Below are 25,589 nucleotides of genomic sequence, written 5' to 3' on the forward strand. Positions count from 1 at the left end.
AGGGAATGATAGAGAAACAAATACCACAGGAGCAAGTAAGGACGATAAATTGACATGAAGGAAGGAGAGCTTAAGAAACTAATGGGGAGAAGAGAGAATGAGAAGACATAGGAACGTTGTCAGCATGGACAAGAGGTAAGAAAAGGAGCATGGCACAGAAAAAAATGCAGTGACGTGACTCATTACCAAAAAAAAGTCTTAATACCACTGGAAGCAAAGTAAATTAAACAATTATCCTAGTTCTGTTCACATTGTAATTGATGTATTAGTGATGCATCTACCAGGCAAGAGATTAACTGCTCGGTCATTAAATTATTTTTCAGGATGAGCAGCTGAGCTGAGGAAGAAACTGATAACCAACCGTTAAATATTCAGCATTGCTGATGCCAGCCAGCAGCACCAAGAACACTTCAGAAGCGAGAACAGGAAAGAGTGCCAGAGGGGGGGGCGTTGGAAATGATACACGACGCGCTACATACAAACAACGTTTACATAACAGATGAGCTAAAGTGAGTGAAGCACAGCAGGAACAAAAGGCGCGCAGCAGCAGAGACCATTCATAAGCAGCGGTACTAGTGCAATCGAGGGTCTCACTCCCGGCATCTCCAGCCTCCCATTCGCTGCATCCTGTTGACACCTGACAGGTGCCGGTCGAACCCGGTAGTGGGCGTGATCTGTTGCTATGAAACTGCCAGAGTGAAAGCATTTGGAAGTAATCGGAGGTCTTGTGTTACAATAGCGGCCATGTTGGATGGAGAATTTGCCAAAAGATTGACTGACCAATTGCACCGCTAGGCTGACGACATGGATTACATTGTCAATCTTGAGAAATGGGGCGCCCGTTTAAGTAACACCTACAGATTTAGTAATTACAATATGGAATTTCCACCGCATCATGTTTATATATAAAATACTGAATATGATTCAATGAAAACTGTGGGTGTGCCGGCAGAGGAGGCTGGATCTGCGCAGCAAAGCGGCCGTGCGTCCGCGAAAGTGAAAGTGATCGCGATCGCGATCAAAGCGGCAAGTGAAAGTGAACGCGGCGCGGCTCGTCCTGCACATGCAGTGTAGCTCTAGGCTGGCCTGGTAGCACTTTTTGGAGCCCACATACAAAATGTCTCTTCGAGCCAGCGCATGCGCTGGGCTCAGCGAGACCTAAAAGGAGCCGTCAAAGGTAGTGGGGAAATCTTTAACTATGTTGTTCCTGCATATATTTCACATGCTTTACCTAATCTTGCATTCCCTATGAGTGTTTGCTTTTTCCAGGATGTTGTTGTTTTTTTTTCCAGCCTGCATATTACTCTGGTCTTCCCTCCCTCATAACCTATTTCCCATTTTCTGGTTCTCCTGCGTCGCAAGGTAATACGTACGCAATTATGCTATGCAAACACCACTCCACTGCATAAAAAATACAAAAGGTAAAAAACATTGTTATTTTTAATGCCTAGAGCTCTAACTCTTGTAAATGCGAGACCTATTACATTGCAAATGCAATAGGTCTCGCATTTGCGAGAGTTTGAGCTATTGACATTGTAAATAACAAAGCCTTTTATTTATATGTTTTGAAAGCCTGCAAGTGGTGAGTAACAATAGTCCTTATTTACAAGAAGCAAGGCTGGCAGTAAAAGAGGCACAGTTACTGCCAGCCTTGCTTCTTGTAAGCAACGATTATATATAAGTACAAAGTGCGTGTTTACGCACTGCTTGCAAGCTTTCAAAATACAAAAATAAAAGGCATTGTCATTTACAATGCCAATAGCTTAAACTCTCACAAATGTGAGACCTGATGCATTGCAAATGCTTGTTTCCGTTGTCAACACTTGTTGATGCGGCTCTGTGGGAATGTGCTGCTCCCAGGCAGCCCTGGCCAACAGGAGGGGGTGGGAGGGCTCTGGAGGCTAGGTCAGCACATATGAACTGCACCATCAAAGGCCTTTCTCTGCCTCGACCCCACCCTCTCGTGCTGTTGGCTGTGCGGGACACTTCATGTTGTAATGTTTGTTTGCCCCTGTGTACAAACAGCCCGGAGACACAATGAACTGCACGTAAGGCTCGTCCTGCTGGTGTGTGAGCAGCTTCTGCTGCCCTCTCTATTCTGAAATAATGCAGTGGGCTCACGGCCTTTGGTGAAGCTGATATCGGGGGTCTGGCAGTTTACACAGAGGTGTGGGGCTGTGCCGGAGGCGCACAACCCATGAGCCACACTACTGCAGGCGCACGGCCCACAAGCCACACTACCACAGGCACAGGTCCCACGAGCTACACTACAACGGCGCACGTCCCACCGAGTTACATTACTGCAGGCGCATGTCCCACTGAGCTACACTTCCTCAGGTCAAGCCCTACCGAGCCAGATTGAATTTTTAACTGTTTTCCCTTAGTGGAGTCTGGCACAAGTTGGCACAAGTGCACTTAATTTTGGGCATACACCCCTGGTGCCTCCTTGGCTGGTTCTTTTTGTCTAAAACGGTCTAACTTCTTTCACAAGCTGTAATTGTCAGCAGCCACCCTTGAGCGCTGGTGTTAACTGTGGCAGCAGCCAGCCTGTCGTCAAAGCACAAAGCCCGTGGCCTCTCCGGGTCGCTTGCTTTGTGTGTGTCTTTTTGCTGACGTGCAGACAGTGTTTGCGAAATACTTAAATGAGGCGCGTGGAGATACCTTGGTTATTTTAGGACTCACAGTTCCCTGTTATTTGTCTGTAGAGGGCTCTTAAGCTGCACCATGTTTGCTATTTAGAGTTTTGCTTTTTCGTTATTATTAGACTTGGCATCTTTTGGTGTGTTTCCTCTGAGTTTTTGCTTTCTGACCTCCCAGTTTTGACTCTGTTTTTGCTGGTGTAATGATTCTCTGCATTTTTCTCACTGCTGACCAGTGGTAAAGTGCAAGTGCTCCTGTAGTAAAATTTGTTATGGATTGTTGTTTCCATGATTGGCCTATTTGATTAATGTGTCAGTCCCTAATAAAGTGCACTGCGAGTGTCAGGGCCCATAAATCAAATGCTGTTGGTGGGCTACAGCACTGGATTGTACCACCCACGCAAACAGCCCGTAAAGTATAACTCTTGCCTGCCATTGCAGAGCCTGTGTGCAGTCTGGGAGTGCCATGTCGACTTGGCAAGTGCACCCACTGGCCAGTCCCTAAACATTTCCTTTTCTACATGTTAGTTACCCCTAAGTTAGGCCCAAGGTACCCCGGTGGGCAGGGTGCATTGTATTTGAGAGGTAGGACATCCCCTAGTGTGTGTGGCATGTCCTGATAGTGAATTACAGCCTACTTTGTTTTTCACTATTGCAAAGCTACCTATTCCCCATAGGCCAGAATGGGCAGTTTGATTATAACATCTTATAATCCTAACTGACCCAGGGAACATGGTAGAAATCCGAGTTTAGTATGCCTGAACTCAGAATGATAAAATACATCTTTTAGTGAAGTTGGTTTTAACATTCTGTGTTTGAAAATACCACTTTTAGACAGTAGGTATTTTCTTACCTAACCATCCAGCCTGCCTCTGCTAGGTTGTGTATTGTCTGTCTGGTTTGTGAGTGACAGGGGCTGGGGGAGACTCCAAGAGACAGGGTGAGTCAGCACAGGGCTGAACAGACCTATCTGTATGTAGATGGGTGGGAGGAGTAGCACATGGGTCTGAATAGGGCTGTGCCTGCCTTCCACAATGATGACACCACCTCCTTTGGTGCGTCTGAGGACCCTGGCCCACACTGACAAAGGAAGAAGTTGCACACTGGCAGAATGCACCCAGAACTGGTTTGAACTAGGTACTAGGATTTGCTAGTATAAATATTGGGGCCCAGACCCAGACCCCAAGATTTTGGATCAAGAAGACTGCCAAGAAGAAGAGCTGGAGAAGCTGTGATGAGGAGCTACCACTTTGCTGTGCGCTTCGCTGTTTTGGCCTGCAGCTGCTGCTTCTGTCTTGGGCAGTAAAAGGACTGGACTGCACTTTCTGTAATATACTTTTGTGAGTTTCTCCAAGGGCTTGGGGTAGAGCTTGCCCCCTGTTCAAGAAGTCTCAGGAACAGCAAAGACTTCAAGCTCGATTGCCGTCTACAGCGCCGCTGCCGACTCCGTGTCCTGAAGGCACCACAGTGGGCACCGCCGCAACACCGCACCGCGACCCTGGTCTCACCGACGCTGCCTGCTGACGCCGCCACCGAGCAGCTGCTCGCGCCGCGACCTGTGGGCACCGCACTCCGCACCGCCTCGCTTCACGACAACGCCTTGGTATCCCGGACGACGCTACTCCACGCCGGAATCGACGCCGTTGCTTGCACCGTGGTTCGAGGGCACCGCTCGTAAAGATACACGACGGACTGCCTTCATCCCGCACCTCAGCCTTGGCCTACCGATGCCGGTGTCATCAACTCCAGGCCGCCAGCTGACCACAGCGCTTCAGCAACGATGACGCCGCTGCTTGCACCGTGACCTGCCAGCACCGTAACGAGCACCACCTTCATCTCACACCGCAACCCTGGACTCACCGACGACACCATCTGACGCCGCCACTGAGCCGCTGCTCGCATGGCGACCTAAGGGCACCGCACGCCGCACCGCTGCACTTCGCACCGCAGCACACGGCGCTGGCCGACACCAGCGCTCCTGACAGGTGCACTGTTTTTAATCCTGACTGTGGGAACAAATAAATAAAGCACTACTTTGCTCATACTAGTTAGTTTTAACATCACTTCCTACACGTTACTTTTTGTTGCGCTGCGCCCTCCCCCAAAACCATTCTCCCTCATCTTGTGGATTTAGAATATCCTTCGTAGAGTAGATACTAAAACATCCCTGAGCTCTTCCCCCTCAGATAGGGGGTTGTAGCCCTTGGAGGAACTAGGTTTTTCCACCAAGAGGAGAATCCCAGATGATGAAGCATGCCACCTTTGGTGGGTGCGGGATTATGTCCTGACAGGTATCATCCCACAGTTAGGTCTGTGTGATTTTGTCAGTGTCTCTGTCCATTCACTTTTGCACAAAAGACCCATGGATTTTGTATATTGTATTTAAATATAGAATTGGGGATTTAATCCTTTGCAGGTCCATAAACGTTTCCCTAGGACCCTCCTCTCAATCTTTCTTGTGAAGTACTCCTTTGCAGCCACGGCTGCGGGTCCGTGTTGCTGTAGTCCTTACTGTGAGAAGGTGGCCTGATATATGCTGTCCACTAGTTCTAGTGGGCACCTTGTATCAGTCGAAACAACCCCTTACGGTGATAGGTTAAAGACAACTGTTGTATATATGTGCTTGCTTTGTTATGGCTACTTGGGGTCAGTAGTCCATTCTTTGTGTTTATGTCTCCTCAACCTCCCTCACTACCTATGAGTGTTCTATCTGGTATGTGAATGTTCCAGTCTTGGCAGTTGATGGTCTGGTCAGCTAGCGAAGTGCTTTATCTCTGCTGTGCTATCCTAATAAATCTATCTTATAACCTGAAGACGTGTCCTGATGCCTAGCTAATCTACTTACAACATTTTGGCGACGAATTGACTGACCAGACCAAGGCAGAAGCACAGCGCAGCACGAGAAACACTTCGCATCAAGAACCCAAGACACCTTGTCATCCAACTTGGGCTGAAAGTAACTGGAATAAGAAACTGCCAACCTCTGGTAATCAGGGAAAATAAAAGTAACCTGATGTATGGAAAAAGTATTCAACCACAAGAAACCGACTGAATCACCAAGAAAAGAAGGAATCTGCCGCAAGTTATTTAGAAAAAGTTTAAACAAACTGGTAACCTGAGTAACGCGAGGAAAACTGAGAAAAGGAATTTGGCACTTGTGTTATGCTGGTAAACGTAAGGAAACCTGTTGCGTGAAAGAAGAAAATTAATTGGGAACCTCTGAGACGCAAGAAAAAAAAAATAGGAAAATAATCCAGTCTGAAGTACCAACTCTCAGTGAACTAAAGGAGCGAAATCACCGTTTCCCGATCTCTCATCTCTTGCCATTGCAACCTGAACAAAAGTACTACTTGAACTGAGAAACCTGTGTGAACTAAAAGCGAAGTACTTTTAATGTTTCTCGCCTCAGTTACCCTAAAAAGGACAGCATTATAAGCAAAAACGGTGAAAGGAAAAGATGAAACCTCTTTCAAGTTCTTCAGCCGTCTGTCACTTGCGGAGAGGAATTCCCGTTTTGTCTGCGAGTACCCATCCTTTGATGTCTCCCTGCACGGTTGGCTGCCTGCTGCTGCGGGGGGAGGGGGGGGGGGGTTCCAGTGTCTTTGTTCCGATCAACACTTCTACAAGGCATATCTCCTACTGATGACGTAGAAGAATCCTCGGGGGTGTCAGCGGTGAAGCAGCGCATTCCATGCGAACGTCATGTGTCCACCATCACAGTAAAGTAATTCTTTTGACTACTGCTTTCCTTTTGCTAGGGCGGGCACGTCATCGCGCTATACGCGACGTCAGGCAGCCATCTTGTTGCCCGGTTCCCGTGGTTACCAGAACACCGGTCGTATTTGTGTGAAAATATCTGTCCCGTGTACCAAGTAACAGCGGCATAGATGAAGTGAAGGACGGAATTGCGCTGATACACCATGCGCTGATAGAAACGAACGGACACGATCACGCTGTCATAAGGTGAGAGAACGCACGTAGTGATATGTACTGTTCGGATTACTGAAGCACTGATAGTTCCGTTTTTAGGCCGTGTGTGTATTTAAGTGATTACAAGTGTGATACTGGCTACTCACACACTTTCTGCAATTTAGGTCGCACTACGTTTGATTTGCCCTTTCAGCACAAAGACCAGCCATTAGTCACAGCGACACAAGGGAGCACAGACCAGTCGAAGTTAAAGGAACACTCAACGTGCATCGCATCAGTTGTGGGTCACATTTTTCTCGTAAGGTAGTATGTCATCGGACTATTATCTGTGGGAACAGTGCTACCTTGTGGACGTTTGTAATATTTCACGCGAGGCTCATTTTGTAAAAATCAATAATATGATCGTCGCTATATGGGTATTTTACAAACCTCAAATGAATTAAAGGATTTGTGGAGAGTTAGTGTGTCCTTAAACAAGAATGGTGATCTAGGACCATGAAAGTAAAGTAACGGAACAGCAAATCGTTTTGGTGGTTATGTTCAACAGCACATATATATGGTGAAGTACCAAAGAAGCGCTAAGAGGAGTACTTTCATCAATTAGCGTTAACTTGTGGAGAGTGTATTCATTTAATTCCAGCATAGGTACAGAGCAGTTCAAAAAAGCAGGTGTGGTAGATGAAAAAAATATAGACTTAAAGTCATAAGAATAGATGCCACCTTTCAATAGTATTGAAGTTTTGTAAATTTTAAAGAGTTGAAATGCAAATGGAAAATTGCAAAGTAAATGAAAAAAACTGAAAGACGCTAGTGGAAAATTGCAAAGTAAATGGAAAAACTGAAAGACGCAAGTGGAAAAGTGAAATTACAAAGTGGAATTCCTATTTAAATTTTTGTTTAGGGAAGATCTTGCAACCATAACCCTGTTTCAGGGAAAAGTAAGGACTAAGGAAGTGAGCCTTGGACCACGACCGGGAGAGGACAATGGTGTCCCAGGACCGGCGAAACCAGAAACTGCGAGAGGACAAAGGATGTCCCAGCACCATAAGGAGACGAAGACAAAGGAAAAGGGAGTAAAATGTGAGAACTAAAGTTCCAACCTATCTAGCGGGAGACAACAGATGTCATAAAATCAGTACCGGGATAGGAAAAGAAAGGAAAAATGTGTCCTTTGTCCAAGAGTGTTCACGACCTAGAGTTGTGACGACAAGAGTTAAAGTATTGAACGATTGTCAATGTAAACAGATGAAATGCAAATGGGAAATTCCTATTTCAATATTTTCTTAGAGAAATATTGCAACTTTTACCCCGCGTCAGGGAAAAGTAAGGACTGAGGAAGTGAGCCTTGGACCACGACCGGGAGAGGACAATGGTAGTCCCAGGACCGGCAAAACCAGTAACCGGGAGAGGACAATAGTAGTCCCAGGACCGGCAAAACCAGAAACCTGGAGAAGACAAAGGATGTCCAAGGACCGGAAGGGGACAAAGGAAAAGGAAAAAGGAATAAAACGAGAGAACTAAAGTTCCAACTTATCTAGCGGTGGACAATGGATGTCCCAGAATCAGTACCGGGATAGGATAAGAAAGGGAAAAAAATGCGTCATTTGACCAAGAGAGTTCACCACCTAGAGTGGTGACGACCAGAGTTCCAGTACCACGAGACAAAATCGTGACATAGAGGTTCTTTCTACTGGGACAAATGTTCCGCGATTAGAGCCGGGGTTTTTTTTTTTAGCCCTTAGTACTGAGACAGTTTGTCAACTAAGAAATTTAATTTAAAGTCTAATGTAGAGGCCCAAATTACATCGAGAGGTCTTTAACCCAAGAAAAGTACCGGAGCGTCATTTTAGACTGCAAGAGATCTGGCTAAGATTTTTCTTTGGGAGCATTCTTCCAGAACTATTGAGCATTTGAGGCTTTTGTTGAACTTTTATATCTTCAACTGTGTGCAGTAAGCCGCGACAGACGAAAAACTGATTGGAGTGCGTAAGCTGTCTCTTCCCGTTTTTGATGGCCACAAGGACGGATTGTAGAGAGTAGACTGTTTCTTTTTGTTTTTCGTCAATCGAAGGGAAGAAGGTGGTCATGTCATCGTGATTTTTGTCATGATTCTCATTGTGATCCTCTTCTTATCCTGCCCTTTGCTTTCGTCATCTGGAAGTCCAAGAGGTCGTTGACCTCCTACATGTTTTATGTTTTCTTGCTTTTCCTTTTCATGCTTTAAGCTTTTGTTGGGTGTTTGAAGCGTTTATTGTGTTTTCTGTAAAGGAAGAAGATATGTTGTATATATGTGCTTGCTTTGTTAAGGCTACTTGGGGTCAGTAGTCCATTCTTTGTGTTTGTCTCCTCAACCTCCCTCACTACCTATGAGTGTTCTATCTGGTATGTGAATGTTCCAGTCTTGGCAGTTGATGGTCTGGTCAGCTAGCGAAGTGCTTTATCTCTGCTGTGCTATCCTAATAAATCTATCTTATAACCTGAAGACGTGTCCTGATGCCTATCTAATCTACTTACAACAACAACCTTTATTGAAAGCTATCCTAGTGGTAGCTATGGAGAGCAGCCTTCAGGATAAGACTTGAAGGAATGTAAAGCAGCTTGTTTTACCAGTCTATAATCTCTTGAATGATCAAATGAAAGGACAACCACACCAGGTATATATTTAATATATATGTATTTAAGTTAACACACACCCCTCTAGTCTCTTTATGAGACTGGAGTTCGAAGTACTTAAGTTACAAGATAGCAATCATCAGTAATAGCACAAATATACGTTTGGGCCCTAGGGGCGTACCAAACCATATACCAAAAAAGTGGTATAAAAACCAAGACTGAACTAGACACAAGGCCTAGAGCCTGTAGAATCACTGGGACCCCAAGGAACCACCCAAGGTAGTGACACAGGGGACCCATGGGGACTGTATGCAGTGTGCGAACACAACCGCAGGTTCCCGTTATCTTCTATGGGCAATGTCGCGGTTGGAAATTTAAAGATTAGGGACACTTCTAATCGTGTCAGGACTAAACCCTTTTGGACTTAAGAAGCTCCAGGGCTAGCACCCACGGGAGCACCAGTGTACTCGAGTTACCTCACCCAGGGAAGCCGGGTGCATAGGTTTCTTTTGGTGTCGGGTCGCGTCGTCGATTTCAATGGAAGCCTGCAAAGAACTGCTGCTGCCGTGAAGAGGAGAAGTGTCCGAAGAGATCCAAGCCTGGATCTGAGATGGCAGGAACCTGAAAGCAGAGGGGACAGAGTCTGGGTCACTAGCCAGTGACCAAGGGCAGGATGGACCAATGCCCACAGATGTCGGGTGCTTCAGGTGAGTTGATGGGTGTCTTGACTCTTCAGCCACGAGGTCCAGGAGGCGTCGACGAAGTCTACAAGCCGGATTCGAGCTGAACCACAAAGTCTGTCGAGTGCTGCAGTGTCGGCGACCAGAATGGACCCAACAAGCCATGGCAACGGCAAGTCACTGGAATTCAGAGAAAGGACTGCTATGCAGACCAGCAAGGTCTGAGGGACTCACCCAGCGAGAGTCAGGGCACGTCTGGAGCAACCAGGAAAGCTCAAGCAGAAAAGGAGTTGACTTCGTGGGGACCTGCTAGCCAACGGGCTAGTGATCGCGAAGGAGCCTCAAGCGGTCGCACATGAAACTGTCCCACGGGTCACTCGTGGAGTGCAGGTCAGCAATCTTCAGTGCAGGAGGTGCTCAAGGCTGGGGTTACTTGGAGCCCAAAGCACAACTTCGAGGAGGACCAGGAAGATGCTGTTGCTGCAAAAGATCACGGTGTCTAGGGGTCACAGTTCCACGTCACCACGATAGCCACGGGCCTCAGCTTTGCTGTGGACTCAGGGTGGCCTCGGGGAAGTCTGGAAATCCACCTCTGGGGATGCAAAGACTTCGGCGTCCGGCGGGAGCTTCAGCGATGCAGACCGGTCAGTTGCTTCTTTGGTGCCTGCTAAGCAGGGGAGTTACTCCTTGACCCCAAGGGAGATTTCTTCAGTCTTCTAGTTAAAGTACAACGTCGAAGGTCCAGGATTTATGTTGCTGAGTTTCGTCCAGGGTAATCTAAAGTCCTAGGGACTGGATTTCTATACTTATAGTAAGTTTAGGGGATGGACTAACTCTAAGGCCCCACCTATGGGTGGGCTTGGAAAGAGGGGTGGTTACACCCATTTCCTTTGTCCAGTTTCGCACCAGAGCAGGGGCAGGTAGACCCTGCAGCCGGTTTGAACTGGGCCATGCACAGGGACAACAAACGTGCCCCCACTGCAGGACTTCAAAGCACCAGAGAGTGCTCCCGCTCAGCCCCAATACACATCTGCCTGTCTGGGGAGGTGGGTACACCTCCCCTCGACAGGAAGCCTATTGTCCAGGCCTCCCCTGCCGGAGTGTCGGTCAGCAGCAGGAGGCCAGACCCGTGTCTGTGGCAGAGGCATCCATTTTGTGATGCCTGGGCTCAGGAAAGTCCTAATGGGTTTAGCCACTGTGAACATGTCTCACCCTCTAGAAGGGTGGAATGCTACCCCCGCCGCGAGAACTGGTGGGGGAAATAGTATTACAAAGCGTTTGACACCAAACACAACATGTTTTGATGCAGCCATACAAAGGTTAGCATTTACCGCAAGGTTGTAATGCACTTAGGAGTATATGGTATGGCTGTATCACAGAACAGCCATAAGGAAGTATTTCCGAAAGCTGCAGAGGGGCTCAGCTCATGATTGAGCACCCTCTCACACAAAACCAAGCACTCTGCCTTCAGGATTGTCAAGGACTGCCATAGGAGTGGCTTATAGGTTTATATGTGTCTGTATAATGGTAGTGATATAGGTAGCCTATACCACAGTAAGAGGTGCAAGCACACCCTTACCCAGGCTGCATTAGCAGACCTGTGGTGCCATTTTGGAGTGCTTCCCAGGGGTGGCATAATACATGCTTCAGCCCCTGGAAGGCCTCTGAGATACCTATGCCCAAGATACCTAGTATACCATATACTAGGGGCTTATAAGGCACTCCAGAATCCAATTAGATATGTACCTAATGTACCTGCAAACCATTTTAGAGAGGAAGCAGATAGGCTGTGGTCCTGATTAGCAGGGCCACAGCCAGACTAAGGTCGAAAAACAGTGAAACACCAGCAAAAAGTGGGGGTACTCATGTGAAGCAGATCCTACTCTCCTACACAAACCCCCCACCCCCCAAACGCAGGGACATTCAACTAACCTTGACCAGTTGAGTCTTCATGTTCTAAGTGGAAATACCTAGAGAGTCCATCTGCACTGGCATGGTTACTCCCAGGTCTATGTACCATTGTAAAGTCCATCCCCTGTAGGGAAATGGACCACCTAAGCAGTTTGGGATTTTCACTCTTCATTTGTTTTAGCCATAAGAGGGGCTTATGGTCTGTCTGAACAAGTAAGTGAGTACCAAACAAGTATGGCCTCAACTTCTTCAGAGCCCAAACCACAGCAAAGGCCTCCCACTTAATGGCTGATCAACGTTTCTCTCTAGGGGTCAGCCTTCTGCTTATGAAAGCTACTGGCTGATCCTGACCTTCATCATTCAATTGTGACAGTAAAGCCCCAGCCCCCAATTCAGATGCATCTATTTGGACAATTAACTTCTTGGAGTAGTCAGGACTCTGCAGAATGGGAGCAGTGCAAATGGCCTGCTTCAGGCCATCAAATGCCTTTTGACAGCTAGCTGTCCACTGAACCTTTTTGGGCATCTTTTTAGATGTTAAGTCATTTAAGGGTGTCACTATTGATCCATACCCTTTGACAAATCTCCTATAGTACCCAGTCAGGCCTAACAAGGCTCTCACCTGAGTCTGGGTAGTGGGAGCAACCCAGTCCATTATGGTCTGGATTTTGCTCTGCAATGTTTGAACCTGGCCTCCACCTACAAGGTGGCCCGGGTACACAACCTGACTCTGCCCTATCTTGCACTTAGTAGCCTTGATAGTTAGGCCTGCTTTTTGCAGGGCCTCCAAAACATTCTTTAGGTGGACCAGGTGATCCCAGGTGGAGCTAAAGACAGCAATATCATCTAGATATGCTGCACTAAAGGCTTCCAGACTTGTTAGAACTGTATTCACCAACCTTTGGAAAGTGGCAGGTGCATTTTTCAGGGTTCTGTGAGAGGAGGTCAGGGAGTGGGTCACTCTCTTCCTCCTGTCTCTCATCAGTAGCCATGAGCATGCCCATGTCAGCCCGGTCCACATATGGTTTTAGCCTGTTGACATGAAGTACCCTATGGGGACTCCTAGGGGTTCCAAGGTCTACCAAGTAGGTAACCTCCCCTTTCTGTTCAACAATAGTGTGGGGTCCACTCCACTGATCATGCCCTTTAAGGTTTTGTTGAATCTCTCAACTAAACAATTGCATTGTGAGTGATAGGGTGTGGTGAACTTGTAGTTCCCTCCACACTCCTTCCACATAGCAGTCAAGTAACTAGACATGAAGTGTGTATCCCTGTCAGATACTACCTCCTTAGGAAAGGCTACTCTTGAGAATACACTCAGGAGAGCACTTGCCACTACAGGTGCTGTAGTGGTCCTTGGGGGAATTGCCTCTGGGTACCAGGTGGCATGATCCACCAGTATAAATCTGTGCCCAGATGCTGTTTGGGGATCCATGGGACCAACAATGTAAATTCCTACCCTTTCAAAGGGCACCCCCACCACAGGTAGTGGTATCAGGGGGACTTTTGTAGTGCCACCTGCTTTGCCACTGGCTTGGCAGGTTACACAGGAGCGACAAAACTCCTTTGTGTCTTCAGACATGTGTGGCCAGGGAAAGTGAGGAATAATTCTGTCCCAAGTCTTTTTCTGGCCTAGGTGTCCTGCTAGGGGAATATCATGGGCTATTGTAAATAGGAAACCCCTAAACTTCAGTTATAACCAACCTCCTGGATGCACCAGGCTTGGGGTCTCTACTCTCTGAGTATAGGAGTTCATCATCCCAATAAACTTTATGGGTGCCACTAGCATTCCCAGCAGCCTCATCAGCAGCATGCTGTCTGTGGGTTTCAAGAGAGGGGCAGGTTTCCTGGCTCAGATCAGACCTGGAAGGGGCCCCTGTTCCCAAGAACTCAACCTGGTCAGCTGACTCTTTCCCCCAATTTTACGTTTTCAGGCATACTTGTTTATTGTCCTCCAGATTCCTCCTCAGCCTGGTCTTCAACTTTCGGCGAACTTATTGCTCCACATGCTATAAAAACAGCCAACTTCACCCTTCTAGGAGATATAAACTTACATTAGGAAAATACAGCTTGAAAAAATAGCTCCAATTTTATTTCTGATATGGCCTCCCTGAATCTCCACTTATTAAACTCGGGTCCGACACATGCTGCTGGGCATTTTTTGGATCCTATTTTTTCTAATCTAGCAGCGATTTCCTGCTCATCGGCCCTCCCAACTAGTTGGTCAGACCATTATTTGATCAAATTTGTCCTTACACTGCCAATATACAAATGCACCACTATCAGCTCACTGGGGGCACTGAAAGGAAATTGGAAAAAACTAGATATGGATAGTCTCAATGATCTTTTAGATGCCCAATGTAGGAGAGTAGGATCTGCCTCTTATGTAGCCCCCACTTTTTTTCTGATGTTTACACTGGTTTCTGGCTGTAGTCTGGCTGGGACCCTGCTAATCAGGGCCCCAGCCTCTCTGTTCTCTCTAAACAACTTGGAGTGCATATTAGGTGCACTAGTGATTGGATACTGTGGTGCCTTATGAGTCCCTAGTATATGGTACCTTAGGTACCAAGGGCATAGGTACTTAACAGGCCTACCAGGGGCTGAAGCATGTATTATGCCACCCCTGGGAAGCAGACTAAATCTGACAACACAGGCCTGCTACTGCAGCCTGGGTGAGGTGGTGCTAGCACTCCTCACTGAGATATAGGTTTACTATATCTCTCCCTGCACACACATTTAAACCTATCCGTCACCTCTAAGGCAGGCCCTATCAATCCTGAGGGCAGGATGCTTGGTTTCCATGTGAGGGGGTGCCTCTGCCTGAGCAGGGCCCCTCTGCAGCTCTCAGAGTCTATTCTCTGGGGCTGTTTGTGAATGCAGTCAAACCATATACTCTTAGGTGCATTATAACCTTGTGGTTAATGCTAACTTTGGAATGGCTGCATCAAAACATATCGTGTTTGGTGTCAAACACTTTGGAATAATACCCCCACACCAGTAACTGGCGTGGGAGTATGATCCCACCCTTCTAGAGGGATAGAAATGTACCTACTGTGGAAACTGGGTAGAATCCTGAAGAGCCCTGGCATCACAAAATGGATGCCACCAGTCACAGACACTGGGCTGCCCTCCTGCTGATGACCGAAACTCGCAGTGGAGGAGGCCCAACAATAGACATCCTGTCACAGGGAGGTGTGACCACCTCCCAGACAGGGTCTAGTGTATTGTGGCTGGGTGGGTGCACTCCTAGAGTGCTTTGAAGTCCTGCACTGGGGGAGCAGTAGGCTCCTCTGTGCATATGCCACTTCAAACCGGCTTAGGGGCTACCTGCCCCTACTCTGGCACGAAACTGGACAAAGGGAAGTGGGTGTAACCACCCACTCCCCTGACCCTCCCATAGGAGGGGTCATAGAGCTAGTCCCTCCCTTCCTTCTAGTATAAGTTAGGGAACCCTTGCCATTGCAAACTAGATATCCCTGGATGACGCTCTATAGAAGAATCCTAGACCTTCGACGTTCCATTACCTCTGGAAGACGGAAGAAATTCCCTTGGTGTCAAGGAGTGACTCCCCTGCTTGCAGGCACCAAAACTTTGCATCAACGGTTGCACACTTTCCCGCTCCCGCCAGAGTCCGAAGTCCCTGCAGCCCAGGAAGAGGATTTCCTGACTTCTCCAAGGCCATCGTGAGACCCCAGCGACGCTGAGGCAAGTGGACCCCACGAGTGACGAGTAACCGCAATCCCTAGGTACCATGCACTATTTTCAAGTGCAACCCCTTCCCGACATTCTACGAACTTGTGCATTGGACCACGTGTGGCCCAAGCCTTCTGCAGCATTTCCACCAAGGATCAGAGGCCTAACCCGTCCCGAGTGACCGTGGGACCCTGTTGAGTGAATACTCCCGAGGCGTCTTCGTGATCCCTTGCTGGCTGGCTTGTGGGTCCCCAGAAGACCTTTCTACAGTTCCAAAGAGCTCCCCTGATTGCTCCAGGACTGCCCTGACTTACCCTTGCTGGGTGAGTCCCTCAGACCTTGCTGGTCTGCACCACTGACTTTTTGTCCTTTCCACGAGACTTGCTGTTGCCAAGGCTTGTTGGCTCCAATCTGGTCTCCGACACCGTAGTAAGCTAAAGACTTTGTGGTACACGCCGAATCCAGCTCCTGGTTGTCGTCGAAGCCTCCTGGACCTCGTGGCTGAAGTGTCAAGACACCCATGATCACCTGAAATCATCCGACGACTGTGGGCATCCAGCTTCCTTGCCCCGGGTCACTGCCAAGTGACTTTAAACACTGCCCCCTCTGCTTTCAGGTCTTCCTTCTTCTGAATCCAGCCTTGGATTCCACCTGACACTTCTCCTGTCTTCACAAGCAGCAAGTCTTCTTTGGCTCCCATTGAAAACGACGCCGCGACCCGACACCAAAAGACACCTATGCACCTGGCTTCCCTGGGTGAGGTAACTCCAGTTCTACGGTGCTCCTGTGTGTGTTGGCTCTAGAACTACTTACCCTGTAAGTGACTTGCTTGTAGACTCTCCCGAAGTATCCTAAAACTCTAAAATTCCAACCGCGACTTGCTCCGTTGAAGTCAATTGAGATTCGCGGCTGTGTTCTCACACTGCATGCGTCTCCCGTGGGTCCTTTACTTACCTGCCTTGGGTGGATTAGTGAGTCCCCAGCACTTCTGAAGGCCCTAGGCCTTGTCCCTTCTCAAGTCATTGTTCTTAAGTCTCTTTTTTAGTATATGGTCTGGTACGCTCCTAGGGCCCCAGCCATATTTGTGCTTAATTGATTGTGAAACGTTTATTTATGCATATTTTCCTGACTTTTAATCTCATAAAGAGATTAGTAGAGTGTGTCTAGTAATAAATACATATATATTTGATATATATATACCTGTGTGGTGTCCTTTCATTTAGTAATTCAAGAGATTATAAGGTAAAACAAGCTGCTTTACATTCCTCTAAAGACTTAGCCTGAAGGCTGCTCTCCACAGCTACCACTTGGATAGCTTTCTTTAAAGGTTGTCTTAAACCTACTACCATAAGAGTCGAATTGGACTGGTACAAGGTGTCCACTTTAACTAGTGAACAGCACATACCAGGCCAACTTCTCACACCCCTCCTGTCATTCCTGACCCCTCCTATCAATCCATGCCACTCCTGTCATTCCTAACCCCTCCTGTCATTACTGACCCCTCCTATCATTCCTTCCCACTCCTATAATTCCTGACCCCTAATATCAATCCTTGCCACTCCTGTCATTCCTTACCCCCTATCATTCCTTGCCACTCCTATCATTCCTTGCCCCTCCTATCATTCCTTGCCTCACCTGTCATTCCTTGCCTCTTCTGTCATTCCTGAACCCTCCTATCATTCCTTGCCCCTCCTCACATTCCTGACCCATCCCGTCATTCCTTGCCACTCCTGTCATTCCTGACCCATACTATCATTCCTTGCCACTCCCATCATTCCAGACCCCTCCCATCATTCCTTGCCCCTCCTGTCATTCCTTGCCCCTCCTGTCAATCATTTCCCCTCATGTCATTCCTGACCCCTCATGTCATGCCTGACCCCTCATGTCATCCCTGAGCCCTCCTATCATTCCTTGCCCCTCCTGTCATTCCTTGCCACTTCTGTCATTCCTTGCCCCTCCAGTCATTCCTGACCCCTCCTATCATTCCTGACCCCTCCTATCATTCCTGACCCCTCCTATCATTCCTTGCCACTCCTGTCATTCCTGACACCTCCTGTTATTCCTCGCCCTTCCTGTCATTCTTGACCCCTCCTGTAATTCCTTTCCACTCCTGTCATTCTTTGCCCCTCCTATTATTCTTGACCCCTCCTATCAATCCTTGCCACTCCTGTCATTCCTGACCCCTCCTCTCATTCCTGATTCTACTTATTATTCCTTGCCACTCCTGTCATTCCTTACCCCTCCTATCAATCCTTGCCACTCCTGTCATTCCTTATCCCTCCCGTCATTCCTTGCCACTTGTGAGAAGTTGGCCTGGTATATACTGTCCACTAGTCCATAAGTGGATAACTGCTATGGAAAGGGCCTGTAGTGTAGTAGTGTACAACAGGTCCCCCAAAAGCAGTGGGCAGCAATCTTGTGGCTCTCCTTTTCAGATGAAGGTAGAGACAAGCTCCTCACTGTTAGAGAAGAGGATGCTGTTGACTATGAAGTCCTAAAGAGTGCATTGATAGATGGGTTTTGCTTTACCACTGAGCAGTACAGGTTGAAGTTCAAAAACACCCAAAAGGCACAGACTCAGGACTGGACTGACTTTGTAGATTGTGCAACCAAGGCTCTGGAGGGTTGGCTGGTTGGCAGTAGGGATACTGATTTCAAGAAATTGTAAAATCTGATGATTAGAGAAGAGATCCTTAATAATTGCCAGAACCAGTTGTTGCATCAATACCTGGTGGACTCAGATCTGACCTCTCCCCAAGAATTAGGAAAGAAGGCAGACAAATGGGTCAGAACCAGGGTGAGGCATAAAACCCAGAACCAAGGGGGTGACACCAAGAAGCAGGATCCTAAGGGCTCTGAGAAAGGTGGGTGTGAAGAAGTACTTTCAGCCAGAAATGGTTGTAGGTTCATCAGGTTTATTGCAAGTAAAAGATCCCATCCACCAGAAGCTCCTGTAGACATGAAAGGCTGGCTTCAACTGCTCCCTACTTTCTTACCTCATTCCATCCCATACAACAATAAACATTCCTTTTCTCCAGGCAACGCAAGGGACATTCTACGATGCCACACATCCCCTTCCTTTACAAAGAAAGTGTATGAAATACACCAGGAGTGCAAACCTATATAACAACATAACAATGTTCAAGACCTATTTAACAAAATCTTTTAGAAACATGGGAGGCCTAGAAACTCTGGAGGATTTGCGAATGCTTTGGGGGGCTCTGCTTACATCATCACGACCGGACAATTGTTGACCAGTCAACATATCTTTCCTTACCACCACCACCCTGTTCAGATTCCAAATGCGGTGGTCAGCAGTTTTTATAGCATTACTGAACACTTTTATTACTTGGATGGGTTTTAAAAATCTTTCTCCAGATCTCTTTTTGATTGGGTTCTTTATGAGAACCCAATCCCCCACCTTTACAGCAGTCTTCTTCACAGATTTCCTCACATCGAAATTCTCTTTCCTAGATTCATTTTTTTCTGATTCATTCAACCTCCAATTAGACTTATCATTTTTAACCAGTAACTCAGGTTGCATATTGTTTACCCACAGAGGGGCTACCAGAGTATTGGGGCATCTAGCCCTGAATAACTCAAAAGGGGTCCTGTTCGTGACAGAGTGGGGCGACACCCTGTAAGCCTCAACCCTATCCCAAATTTGATTGCGCCAATCAAGACCACTTGACCGTGCCATATTAATAGTTTCTTTTAGCACACGGTTGAACCTCTCAACCATGCGATTGGTTTCTGGATGATACAATGACGATTTTTTGTGTTTGATACCATGTTTTCCCAAAAATTGCTGCATTTCTCTGGATATAAATTGCACCCCATTATCAGTTAATATATTAGAAGGTATTCCTTCTCTAGAGAAAATCTTCTTTAAGAACCCTATCACATGTTTGGTTTCAACCCCTCTTGAAATTCCTATTTCAGGCCACCTTGAGAAAAAATTAATTAACACAAAAACATACCAGTCAGTACCAGATGACTGTATGGGGCCCAGAATATCTAAACCCACTTCTTTCCAAGCGGCAGCAGGTCTTTCTCTTATCACCATGGGTTGTGTCTTGGGTTTTGTTACCCTTTCACTCAAAGCACACTCCACACAATCTCTTATTTTCCTTTCAACCTGTATATCCATCCCTGGCCACCAATAATTGAGACGGAGTCTCTCTTTTGTCTTAGAAATACCCTGATGTGTACCGTGTGCAAGTGATATGAGATCTACTCTAATGTTAATTGGAGGGATGAGCCTTAAAACTCTGAAAAGTAGACCATCACGTTCCGATAATTGGTCTCTGACATGCCAAAACTTCTCCAATTCTACGTCATCTCTATGTTTTTTTTTTCCACCCGCTGTTAATGGCTTCTAAGACCTTTAATAATACTTGATCTTGTAGGGCTGCTTTTTCCCACCTGTCTTTATCAATAGTGGAATCTTCCACCAGACAAACCATTTCGTCGTCTCGTTCACAATCATCGTCAAAGTTGACGTCCGCTTTTACAACCAGTCTGGACAAAGCATCAGCTACCTTGTTTTCCACCCCAGGTAGATACTTTACATCAAAATTGTAATCTTGGAGCCCGACAACCCATCTTGTGATTCTACCTGAAACAGCGTCAATCCCCTTATTCTTGAAAATTTCAACCAAAGGTTTATGATCAGACCTAACTTCAAAAGTGGCACCCCACAAGAAATTTTTTAACTTGTTTATCACCCAGTATACAGCTAAAGCTTCTCTCTCTATTACGGAGTAACGAAACTCAGCATCTCGCAAACTCCTGGATAAGAAAAGAATGACTTGCTCATGGGAATGATCCTTTTGTACTAGAACTGCTCCTAGTCCCTTCAAACTTGCAACTGTGATCAAAATGGACTTCTTCGTGGGGTCAAAACTACAAAGTTTGGGAGCAGATTTTAACTTTTCTTTAAGGTTACTAAATTCTTGTTCACATTCAGCATCTCACAAAAATTCGCACCCTTTGCGCAGTAAAGCCCTCATGTGTACACAACATGAAGCAAAACCATTTATAAACTTATTATAATATTCGGGCATAGCCAGGAAGCTCATAAGTTCTTCTCTACTCGTAGGTGGAGCTAGATTCTGTATGGCAGTAATCAAACTCTCCTTTGGTAACACCCCCCCCTTGAGAGATGGTGTGCCCTAAATATTCAATTGAGCTTTTCCTGAACTTACACTTTTCAATCTTAACTGTGAGATTAAAGTCTTGTAATCTGTCCAACACCCTGTATAGCCTGTCATCGTGTTCTTTTGTGTCACTTCCAAAAATCAATATATCATCTTGATAAATCTTTACGCCTGTTAAACCCTTTAAAACCTTCTCCAGTGCCCTTTGAAAAACTGAGGCTGCTGATACCAGCCCAAAAGGAAGTCCTAGCAAACCTGAACGTGCCAAAAGGAGTGACAAACGCCGTTAGATCTTTAGAACCATTGTCTAACCTAATCTGGTGGTATGCTGACCGTAAGTCAATGGTACTAAAAACCTTTGCTCCTTTTAAAAACATCAACATGTCGTTTATTTTTGGTAGAGGGTATCGGTCAGTAACTGCACTCTTATTTAATTCACGAAGGTCCACACACAAACGAAGGGACCCATCAGCTTTCTTGGCTGCGACGACCGGAGCAACCCATAGAGTTGCCTCAACAGCCTCAATTACACCTTCATCCTTGAGTCGCTCCAATTCTACTTTGACCAGATCTCTGACTGCAACAGGTACATTTCTAACTTTACAGCAAACGGGTTTGGCATTGTCAATCATTCGAATATGATGAAGATACCCTTTGAGGCAACCCAATTTATTTGAAAACACCTTGGGAAATCTGTTCCTCAAAACATCTGAAAACTCTTTGTTAGTAGAGTCTTGAACAACAGATACCGAATTAGGCACAAAATTATCTTTTAAAATAATGGGGGGCGACGAATTTGGGTCTAACATAACCCCCAAGTCCTTCTGGTGGAACCATCTGAGAATGCTGTCTCCCTTTTGTGAGATGTATATTTTTGCATTGGCCAATCTTTCTTTGTAATCAATTAAACCCCAGAAGTACCCAACAAGTTTGATTGGTTCACCCCCATAGGCTACAGGTTTTATGTCAGGACGAAAAACCTTTACCTTTCCCATAATATGTTTGTTATAAAAATCTCTGGAAATAATGGTTATTTTCGCACCCGAATCAAAAAATACCTTAGTAGGCTTTCCTACAACTAGGATTTCATCAATAGGGCAATTTTTCCCTTCTCCATTTTGTACTACCTGTACTTGAATTTGCCCACAATCAACTTCATCTTGGCATTGATAATCATCATCAAAGTCATAATATATTTCACTTACTTTCCCATTGTAATTTTTCCCTTTACACATAGCAGAGAAATGACCTTTCTTTTTACATTTGCTACATGTGACCTTCAACCCAGGACATTGCCTGTCATTTGCAAAGTGACCACTTTTCCCACAACGAAAACATTTCACACTAGACAAATTAAATCTCTTGGGAGCTTCTTTTGAAATTTCGTTTTTCTGGGTTTCTTTATGATTAACAGTTCCTCCAGGGGTAGTCTTGACGGCTTGAACAGAGCTTTTGTCCTTACTTTCCCCATTTTTCTTTATGACATCTACGCATTTTAAAGAGTGTTCTATCCTCTTGGCAATTACTATAACTTCTTCCAAATTCGGTTCGTCTTTTTGCCACAGTTCCTCTCTGACGCGTTCAATGCTGCAACCCAACATGAATTGATCCCTTATTCTTTCGTCGAGAGTCGCAGCAAATTTACATGAGGAAGCCAATTTCCTGAGAGAGGTGATGTAGTTCTCAACACTCTCATCTTCCAATTGGGACCTTCTGCCAAAATGTTACCTCTCTAAAATGGTACTAACCTTGGGTAAGTAGTGTTTATCCAACATGGCAATGCATATTTCATACTCATTGAGGCTACGATCAACCAGTTCAGGAAGATGATCGAAGACCTCTTGGCCCTCTGAGCCTAGGCAATGCAATAACAAAGCAGTCTTTCTTTCTGCACTTAGAGACGCACCGCACACGCTTGCGTACCTCTCAAAAACTTTCCGCCATTTTTGCCACTTTATGGGAGGATCCCCCGGTAATGACAGAAAGAAAGGAGGTGCAGTAACGTTTTGCATTGTGATAATTTTAATGTGAACACTTTTTCCCTAATAAAACTGTATTTTATAAAACGAAAAATGTGAGAAAAAGTGAGAAAAACAAATTACTCCCTCTTTTTTTTTTTTAAAATAATCACTAAACAGGTTACCACGAGGCTGCAATTCAAAGAAATGGTTTGCCCCCTTTCCTTTTTAAAAAAAAAAAACAATCAGTAACAAACGTGTTCACTAGTATTGCTGTAGAGACTCCTTTTACCTTGACTTTTTGTAGTAAAGTGTGTGTATCACTGAGGGGATACACTTAAATCCTTTACACATGGCAGTTAAATGTACCTTTCTCTCAGTATATCCGCCGATCAGGAGCTGTCGATGCCCACATTTGTTACCTAGCAACACCACACACGTGTTGAGATATACGTGAAAGACGCTGCGCGTAAAGAAGCACCTCTCTTGTTTATTTCGGTTGTCTTTACAACCAGCGCAGTGCGTATGGCGTGCTGGTGACGCAACGCGCTAGTGCGTGTAGTCTCTCTTGAACGCGAGCGGAATGGCGCGCAGCCAGAAGGATCGCTGACGGCATTCGAAACGGTGAGAGGCGCTAATTTGAAAAATGCTTTCCTGTTTCTTTTTTCCGAAGGGCCAAATCGCTGCCGCTGGATCAAAATGCCTTTAAACTTTCTTTGACTCAAACTAAATAAACCCCCAAACGTAGGCTTTTCAAATTAGCTGTTGCGCACATAATGAACGAAGAACAAAACAATTCTTCCGATCAGATGTTACACGCACAATGAAACGCAATGCAACGCTTGCGATTAGATGTTGCCCGCAGTATATAGGTTCTCAAAGTTACTTTAATCCGGGCTTTAACACACAGACGCTGAGTCAAAGATGCAGTCACTTCCTTTCATACGAGCTAAACAGCCGGATAATCAATGTCTTTTTCCTTTCAAATTGATAACATAAAGCAACACTGCAAAGTCCATAGCGTCCAAAGAAATCGTCGAGTGGGGTTAAAATTGTGCCGTACCTGTAGTGCAGCGTGATCCAAAAGTTCCTTTTTTCTCAATGTTGTTCCATTTGACAACAAAGTAGTGTTGGGATCTTGTATATGATGTAATAAATCCTTAAAGTGGAACCATCCTGCGTCGCCAAGTGTAAAGAAGTACTTTCAGCCAGAAATGGTTGTAGGTTCATCAGGTTTATTGCAAGTAAAAGATCCCATCCACCAGAAGCTCCTGTAGACATGAAAGGCTGGCTTCAACTGCTCCCTACTTTCTTACCTCATTCCATCCCATACAACAATAAACATTCCTTTTCTCCAGGCAACGCAAGGGACATTCTACGATGCCACAGTGGGGATAAGTCAAAAGACCATAAGTCTTCACAAGGGCCCCAAAAATCTACATCTGGTGGGGAGTCACAATCCAAAAAGGGAAAAGGCCAAAAGAAGCCCTGGTGCAAATTCGGTAAACAGAAAGGGCACTGGACTTCTGATTGTAACAAGTCCAAAGACCAAACCAACACCACTCCTGCCCCTAAGGCACCTGTTTCCCCTAGTTCAGCTACTGGTGGAGGTGGTACACAGAATAAGGGTGTAGTAGGGTTGACCGTGGGTTCCGAAGTGGACTCTGGCCTAGTCAGAGTACCCACTTAGGCATTGCTGATTTGTGATGGAGATATTGATTTGTGCTTCCTAGTGAGCCCCAGTAATCTGGGCAAATACAAACAGTAGCTGTAATAAATGGCAAATAGGCTTTGGCATTCAGGGACACCGGTGCTACTGTTACCATTGTGGCAGAGGACCTTGTGGACCCTGGGCAGATCATCCGGGGTGAAATGTACCAGGTGACCAATGCAAGCAATTTCAGCACCAACCATAGTCTGGCAGTTGTGAATTTCTGCTGTGGAGTGGTAACTGGCCTCAAGAAAGTAGTAGTCAGTGCAGACCTCCCTGTAGAATGTCTATTGGGCAATGATCTAGAGACTTCAGCCTAGTCTGAAGTAGAGTTATGGACTCATGCTGAGATGTTAGGCATCCCTGCAAAGGTATTTGCTGTGACCAGGTCACAGGCCAAAATGCATGACACTGAACCAGCTCTGGATTCTGAAACTATGGACCAGATGCTTCCCAAGAAGAGGAGCAGTATGGTTAAGGCAGTGCCTTCCTCTCTGTCTCAGATCACAGATTCACCTCTTGAGGGAGGAGAAGCAGATCCTGAAGAAGGAACTGCCCCAGAAGGACTTGAGCCTGATCAGGTTGAGTTCTTGGGGGCAGGGGGCCCTTCTAGGGAAGATCTGAGTAAGGTGCAACAGTGCTGCCCCTCTCTTAAACCCCTCAGACAGCAGGCTGTTGCTGGGGCTGCTGGGAGTGCTAGTGGGTCCCATATAGTTTATTGAGGTGAGGGACTCCTATATTCTGAGGGTAGAGACCCAACCCCTTGAGCCACCAGGAGGTTGGTAATACCTCAGAAGTTTAGGGGGTTCCTATTGACCCTAGCACATGATATCCCTTTGGCAGGTCACTTGGGCCAAAACAAGACCTGGGACAGGAATGTTCCACATTTTCATTGGCCACATATGTCAGAAGACACAAAGGAGTTTTGTCGCTCCTGTGTCACCTGTCAAGCCAGTGGCAAAGCAGGTGGCACAACAAAGCCCCCCCTGATACCACTACCTGTGGTGGGGGTACCCCTTGAAAGGGTAGGTATTGACATTGTTGGTCCCCTTGACCCTCCAACTGCATCTGGGCACAGATTTATCATGGTGGTAGTGGATCATGCCACCATGTACCCAGAGGCAATTCCCCTGAGGACCACCACAGCCCCTGTGGTGGCAAGAGCCCTCATTGGAGTTTTCTCCAGAGTGGGTTTCCCAAAGGTTATCATATCTGACAGAAGTACCAACTTCATATCAGGATATCTAAAAGCAATGTGGAAGGAGTGTGGTGTAACTTACAAATTTACCACCCCC

The 25,589-nt window shown here is 46.2% G+C and overlaps 1 protein-coding gene across 1 annotated transcript in view; it reads left to right on the forward strand.

Moving 5' to 3' along the window:
• Positions 1 to 6,433: 6,433 nt before the first annotated feature.
• Positions 6,434 to 25,589, forward strand: part of LOC146830203 (uncharacterized) — a 191,604-nt gene continuing 172,448 nt past the window's right edge. The window contains exon 1 of the transcript XR_014961137.1: positions 6,434 to 6,602. The gene's annotated coding sequence lies outside the window, so the exon portion shown is untranslated. The remainder of the gene's footprint in view (positions 6,603 to 25,589) is intronic.

This window comes from Triturus cristatus, chromosome 5_1 (genome assembly GCF_964204655.1).
Source record: "Triturus cristatus chromosome 5_1, aTriCri1.1, whole genome shotgun sequence".
Lineage (NCBI taxonomy): Eukaryota > Metazoa > Chordata > Amphibia > Caudata > Salamandridae > Triturus > Triturus cristatus.